The sequence below is a fragment of the Heptranchias perlo genome, chromosome 42 (genome assembly GCF_035084215.1).
Source record: "Heptranchias perlo isolate sHepPer1 chromosome 42, sHepPer1.hap1, whole genome shotgun sequence".
Classification (NCBI taxonomy): domain Eukaryota; kingdom Metazoa; phylum Chordata; class Chondrichthyes; order Hexanchiformes; family Hexanchidae; genus Heptranchias; species Heptranchias perlo.
The window spans coordinates 14,597,752-14,605,580 of record NC_090366.1 but is presented as its reverse complement, the minus strand read 5'-3'; positions in this window follow the sequence as shown (position 1 = coordinate 14,605,580).

Below are 7,829 nucleotides of genomic sequence, written 5' to 3'. Positions count from 1 at the left end.
TAGGGATGGGCAATAAATGCCGGCCTCGCCAGCGATGCCAACATCCTCCCACCCCCCCCCCCTCCCCCCCGAGAACAAATTTTGAAAAGAAAGTTCTCCCGTCGTCACAGAATCCAGCCCTGGAGTGTAACCGGGTGACTGAAGGGAATGGGAACAAGTCCCAAACAGAGAAAAAGGGGATGGCACCCTCCCACCCCACCTCCCCTACCCCCTAACCCCATAACTAAGGTTGGAGAGAGAGAGAGAGAGAAGGGGGGGGCCACGGGGAGAAAAATCTCCCGATTTTCCTGCGCCTCGGCAGTTTCGTGACTCCCGCGCTGCCTCCCACAGTCGAATAGGCCGCTCACGCCGACTGTGGATTCCCGCGCACCATCGTGGGCGCTCGCCTGAGGTCACGGGCGGGGGAGAGAACGCTGCGTCACCGGCTGAATCCGCAGGGAATGTTCTAGATTGTTCGCCCCCATGAACAGCAGTACGGGAGAGAGCGCTGGTTTTTCTGAGTCGGTCTCCCATAGAGCTTCCGAGAAAGAATAATACTGTTGGAACATGACTATAACATTCCGCGAGGGGGCGCTGGCTGGTTCACAGATCCCAGTGAAAGGAAAATTCAAACGAGAAATTCTCAACAAACACTCCCAGGGCAGGTACAGGGTTAGATACAGAGTAAAGCTCCCTCTACACTGTCCCATCAAACACTCCCAGGGCAGGTACTGGGTTAGATACAGAGTAAAGCTCCCTCTACACTGTCCCATCAAACACTCCCAGGGCAGGTACTCGGTTAGATACAGAGTAAAGCTCCCTCTACACTGTCCCGTCAAACACTCCCAGGGCAGGTACAGGGTTAGATACAGAGTAAAGCTCCCTCTACACTGTCCCATCAAACACTCCCAGGGCAGGTACAGGGTTAGATACAGAGTAAAGCTCCCTCTACACTGTCCCATCAAACACTCCCAGGGCAGGTACAGGGTTAGATACAGAGTAAAGCTCCCTCTACACTGTCCCATCAAATACTCCCAGGGCAGGTACAGGGTTAGATACAGAGTAAAGCTCCCTCTACACTGTCCCATCAAACACTCCCAGGGCAGGTACAGGGTTAGATACAGAGTAAAGCTCCCTCTACACTGTCCCATCAAACACTCCCAGGGCAGGTACAGGGTTAGATACAGAGTAAAGCTCCCTCTACACTGTCCCATCAAACACTCCCAGGGCAGGTACAGGGTTAGATACAGAGTAAAGCTCCCTCTACACTGTCCCATCAAATACTCCCAGGGCAGGTACAGGGTTAGATACAGAGTAAAGCTCCCTCTACACTGTCCCATCAAACACTCCCAGGGCAGGTACATGGTTAGATACAGAGTAAAGCTCCCTCTACACTGTCCCATCAAACACTCCCAGGGCAGGTACAGGGTTAGATACAGAGTAAAGCTCCCTCTACACTGTCCCATCAAACACTCCCAGGGCAGGTACAGGGTTAGATACAGAGTAAAGCTCCCTCTACACTGTCCCATCAAACACTCCCAGGGCAGGTACAGGGTTAGATACAGAGTAAAGCTCCCTCTACACTGTCCCATCAAATACTCCCAGGGCAGGTACAGGGTTAGATACAGAGTAAAGCTCCCTCTACACTGTCCCATCAAACACTCCCAGGGCAGGTACATGGTTAGATACAGAGTAAAGCTCCCTCTACACTGTCCCGTCAAACACTCCCAGGGCAGGTGCAGCACAGATTAATGAATTAAGTTCATTCTGTGAAGCTTGGAGAGAGGAGGGATGGTTAAAGGGTCAGGGCCTGTCAGAACTCGCAGATTAATCAACGCTCACAAGCAAGAAATCAACTGTAAAATAATAGTGGGATCAGAGGAAATGAAGCTAAACGAGTGTAATATGAACCGGGAGTGAACAATGGAAGAGACTTCAATAATCAGCAAAGATTGAATCCGAAGCATGAAATGTTTGAGTCGTCGAGACATGGGTGGGGAACGTTGAAAGCGGGGCACTGACAGAGAGAGGCTGCATTCATGTCATAAACATTTCATCGAATCATGGAAAGTTACAGCACAGAAGGAGGCCTTTCAGCCCATCATGTCCCTGCCGGCCGAAAAAGAGCTATCCAGCTTAATCCCACTTTGCAGCACTTGCTCCGTAGCCCTGTAGGTTACGGCACTTCAATAGAACCGTGGAAAAGATACAGCACAGAAGGGGGCCATTCGGCCCATCGTGTCTGTGCCGGCTCGAAGAACAACCAGGTGCCCATTCTAATCCCACCTTCCAGCACCCGGTCCGTAGCCCTGCAGCTTACAGCACTTTAGGTGCAGGTCCAGGTAGTGTAAACAACATCCACTGCACTCCCCTCATCAATCCTCCTTGTCACTTCCTCAAAGAATTCAATCAGATTTGTAAGGCATGACCTTCCCTGAACAAATCCATGCTGACTATCCCTGATTAAACCATGCCTTTCCAAGTGACAGTTTATCCTATCTCTCAGTATTGATTCTAATAGTTTGCCCACCACCGAGGTAAGACTGACCGGCCTATAATTGTTCGGCCTTTCCCTCGTACCCTTTTTAAACAATGGTACTACGTTTGCAGTCTTCCAGTCCTCCGGTACCTCCCCTGTATCTAGTGAGGATTGGAAAATGATCCTCAGAGCATCCGCTATTTCCTCCCTGGCTTCCTTCAATAGCCCAGGAAACAATCCATCCGGCCCTGGTGACTTATCAACTTTCAAGGATTCCAGTCCCTCTAGTACTTCCTCTCTCGTTATGTTTACCTTATCCAATATTTCACACCTCTCCTCTTTAACTACTATGTCTGGATCATCCCTTTCCTTTGTGAATACGGAGACAAAATATTCATTTAAAACCCTACCCACATCCTCTGCTTCTACACACAAGTTACCCTTATCATCCCTGATAGGTCCCACCTTTTCCTTAACTATCCTCTTGTTCTTAATGTACTGATAAAACATCTTTGGGTTTTCTTTAATCTTACTTGCTAATATTTTTTCATGCCCTCTCTTTGCTTTCCTTATTTCCTTTTTTACGTCATCCCTGTACTTTCTATACTCCTCTAGGCTTTCTGCAGTATTTAGTTTTCTGTGACAGTCATAACCTTTCTTTTTCTGCTTTATCTTACCCCGTATACTTCTAGACAACCAGGGGGCTCTAAATTTGGCAGTGCCACCCTTTATCTTTGAGGGGACGTATCTGCATTGTACCCGTAGAATTTCACTTTTTAGTGCCTCCCACTGATTTCTCCTCAAGTAGTTGTGTCCAGTCCACTTCTGCCAAATCACCTCTTAGTTCTGTAAAATTTGCCTTCCCCCAATTTAAAACATTTACTCCTGATTTAACTCTGTCCTTTTCCATAATAATGCGAAAACTAACTGAATTGTGGTCACTCTCCCCAATATGGTCACCCACTGTCACTTCACCCACTTGCCCATCTTCATTTCCCAGGACTAAATCTAGAATTGCATCCCCTCTTGTTGGGCTTGTCACGTACTGGCTAAAAAAGTTCTCCTGGGCACCGATCAAGAATTTTGCCCCCTCTGTGCCCCTCACACTGTTTGAATCCCAGTTGATGTTGGGGTAGTTGAAGTCCCCGACTATTATTGCCCTCTTATTTTTGCACTCGGAAATTTGCCTACATATTTGTCCTTTTATCTGCCTTTCGCTATTCGGGGGTCTATAGTACAGTCCTAGTGTGACTGCCCCTTTTTTATTTCTTAGCTCAACCCATATGGCCTCGATTGATGATCCATTTAGCAAATCATCCCTTCTCACAACTGGAATTGATTCTTTAACCAATAATGCTACCCCCCCTCTCCTTTTTTATCACCCACTCTATGGAAACAGAGAGTAGTGGAACGGTTGTTTTTCGGACTGGAGGGAGGTGTACAGTGGTGTTCCCCAGGGGTCGGTGCTGGGACCACTGCTTTTCTTGATATATATTAATGACTTGGACTTGGGTGTACAGGGCACAATCTCAAAATCTGCAGATGACACAAAACTTGGAAGTGTAGTGAACAGTGAGCAGGATAGTGATAGACTTCAAGAGGGTATAGACAGGCTGGTGGAACGGGCGGACACGTGGCAGATGAAATTTAACGTGGAAAAATGCGAAGTGATACATTTTGGTAGGAAAAATGAGGAGAGGCAATATAAACTAGAGGACACAACTCTAAAAGGGGTACAGGAACAGAGAGATCTGGGGGTACACGTACACAAATCGTTGAAGGTGGCAGGGCAGGTTGAGAAAGTGGTTAAAAAATCATACGGGATCCTGGGCTTTACAAATAGAGGCACAGAGTCCAAAAGCAAGGAAGTTATGATGAACCTTTATAAAACACTGGTTCGGCCACAGCTGGAGTATTGTGTCCAGTTCTGGGCACCACACTTTAGGAAGGATGTGAAGGCCTTGGAGAGGGTGCAGAGGAGATTTACTCGAATGGTTCCAGGGATGAGGGACTTTAGTTACGTGGATAGACTGGAGAAGCTGGGATTGTTCTCCTTAGAACAGAGATGGTTGCGAGGAGATTTGATCGAGGTGTTCAAAATCATGAAGGGTCTAGACAGAGTAGATAGAGAGAAACTGTTCCCATTGGTGGAAGGGTCAAGAACCAGAGGACACAGATTTAGGGTGATTGGCAAAAGAACCAAAGGTGACATGAGGAAAAACTTTTTTACACAGCGAGTGGTTAGGATCTGGAATGCTCTGCCCGAGGGGGTGGTGGAGGCAGATTCAATCATGGCCTTCAAAAGGGAACTGGATAAGAACTTGAAAGGAAAAAATGTGCAGGGGCGGGGGAGTGGGACTAGCAGAGAGCCAGCACGGACTCAATGGGCCGAATGGCCTCCTTCCGTGCTGTAACCTTTCTATGAAGCCCTGGTTAGACCACACCTGGAGACTGTGTTCAGTTCTGGGCACCGCACCTTCGGAAGGACATATTGGCCTTGGAGGGAGTGCAGCGTAGGTTTACTAGAGTGATACCTGGACTGCAAGGGTTAAATTACGAGGAGAGATTACACAAACTAGGGTTGTATTCCCTGGAATTTAGAAGATTATGGGGTGATTTGATCAACGTTTTTCAAGATATTAAGGGGAACTGATAGGGTAGAGAGAGAGAAACTATTTCCGCTGGTTGGGGATTCTAGGAGTAGGGGACAATCGCCTAAAAATTAGAGCCAGGACTTTCAGGAGTGAAGTTCTACACACAAAGGGTGGTAGAAGTTTGGAATTCTCTTCCGCAAACGGCAGTTGATGCTAGCTCAATTGTTAATTGTAAATCTGAGATTTTTGTTAACCGAAGGTATCAAGGGATATGGGGCTAAGGCGGGTATATGGAGTTAGATCACAGATCAGCCATGATCTCAGTGAATGGCGGAACAGGCTCGAGGGGCTGAATGGCCTCCTCCTGTTCCTATGAAGGCCTGTTGTTCCTGTTACATTGAACCATGAAAAGGCCCCACAACATTCGAGGTTTTATAATATCGTGCGTTTATCCAGCGCCTTTAACACGGTAAAACGTCCCAAGGAGCTTCACAGGAGCGTAAATCAGACAGAATTTGACACCGAGCCACATCAGGAGATATTAGGACAGGTGACCAAAAGCTTGGTCAAAGAGGGAGGTTTTAAGGGTTCCCCCATGCATAGGAATATAGGAACAGGAGTAGGCCATTCAGCCCCTCGTGCCTGCTCCGCCATTTGATAAGATCATGGCTGATCTGTGATCTAACTCCATATACCTGCCTTTGGCCCATATCCCTTAATACCTTTGGTTGCCAAAAAGCTATCGATCTCAGATTTAAATTTAGCAATTGAGCTAGTATCAATTGCCGTTTGCGGAAGAGAGTTCCAAACTTCTACCACCCTTTGTGTGTAGAAATGTTTTCTAATCTCGCTCCTGAAAGGTCTGGCTCTAATTTTTAGACTGTGCCCCCTACTCCTAGAATCCCCAACCAGCGGAAATAGTTTCTCTCTATCCACCCTATCTGTTCCCCTTAATATCTTATAAACTTCGATCAGATCACCCCTTAACCTTCGAAACTCCAGAGAATACAACCCCAATTTGTGTAATCTCTCCTCGTAACTTAACCCTTGAAGTCCGGGTATCATTCTAGTAAACCTACGCTGCACTCCCTCCAAGGCCAATATGTCCTTCCGAAGGTGCAGTGCCCAGAACTGCTCACAGTACTCCAGGTGCGGTCTAACCAGGGTTTTGTATAGCTGCAGCATAACTTCTGCCCCCTTGTACTCCAGTCCTCTGGATATAAAGGCCAGCATTCCATTAGCCTTATTGATTATTTTCTGCACCTGTTCACGACACTTCAATGATCTATGTACCTGAACCCCTAAGTCCCTTTGGACATCCACTGCTTTTAACTTTTTACCATTCAGAAAGTACCCTGTTCTATCCTTTTTTGATCCAAAGTGGATGACCTCACATTTGTCTACATTGAATTCCATTTGCCACAGTTTTGCCCATTCACCTAATCTATCAATATCCCTTTGTAATTTTATGTTTTCATCTACACTGCTTACAATGCCACCAATCTTTGTGTCATCGGCAAACTTAGATATGAGACTTTCTATGCCTTCATCTAAGTCGTTAATAAATATTGTGAATAATTGAGGCCCCAAGACAGATCCCTGCGGGACTCCACTAGTCACATCCTGCCAATGTGAGTACCTACCCATTATCCCTACTCTCTGTCGCCTTTCGCTCAGCCAACTTCCTAACCAAGTCTGTACTTTTCCCTCGATTCCATGGGCTTCTATCTTAGCTGACAGTCTCTTATGTGGGACTTTATCAAATGCCTTCTGGAAGTCCATATAAATAACATCCATTGACATTCCCCTGTCCACTACTTTAGTCACCTCTTCAAAAAATTCAATCAGGTTTGTCAGGCACGACCTACCTTTCACAAATCCATGCTGGCTCTCTCTGATTAACTGAAAATTCTCGAGGTGTTCAGTCACCCTATCCTTAATTATAGTGTTGAGATGTTGGCTAGGGGCTGCAGAAGGTAACCTGAGATTCCCCAGCTGCTGATACACACAGGCAGGAACGACTTTTGAACTAAAGTAACCTGAGTTCAGTCGCTGGCCTCAGCTGCCCAGAACCGGTTTGAATTAACCAAGTTTTGTGAAAGACGAAGGAAATGTGATAAGACACAAGTCCTTATTTAGAAAAGGAGTAATGAGGTAATGCTACCTAAGCCCTTGGGACAGAGCCAATGAGGAGAAGCCACAGGGTAACCGAGGAAGCCTAAACCAACGAAAGAGAGAGACAGCACAGCTTGAAGAGATAAGATTCGGAATAAGAATGAAGGATCTGGGGCGTGGAGCCAGAGCGAAGACTCCGGAGACCAACCATCGCAGAAGTGGAAGACCCTACGTCAGGGACAGAGAGACGACGTCGAGAGAGAGAGAACGGAACGCCTGGCCAGCGTCAGCTCTCCTTTTCGGGTGTTATCCTTTATATTCTGTGACCACTCAGGGAATGTCAGAGAAACCTAGTGGGTGTGCGTTTAGATCTTAGTTTGGGTATAAGACTGTATAACCTGGTGTAAACTGCATGCCTATATCTAACCAGACGTATAAGCTATATGTATATGATCTAACGGTGTGAATAAAGTGAATTGAGAGTTAAGAGAGAATTGACTCTTCTCCTCTGTGTACTAAGCCAGTAACCGTAACCGGTGACCTCCGGTCAACAATAGACTCCAGCATTTTCCCCACAACAGATGTCAGGCTAACTGGTCTGTAATTCCCTGGTTTCCCTCTCTCTCCTTTCTTAAAAAGTAGAGTGACATGTGAAATTTTCC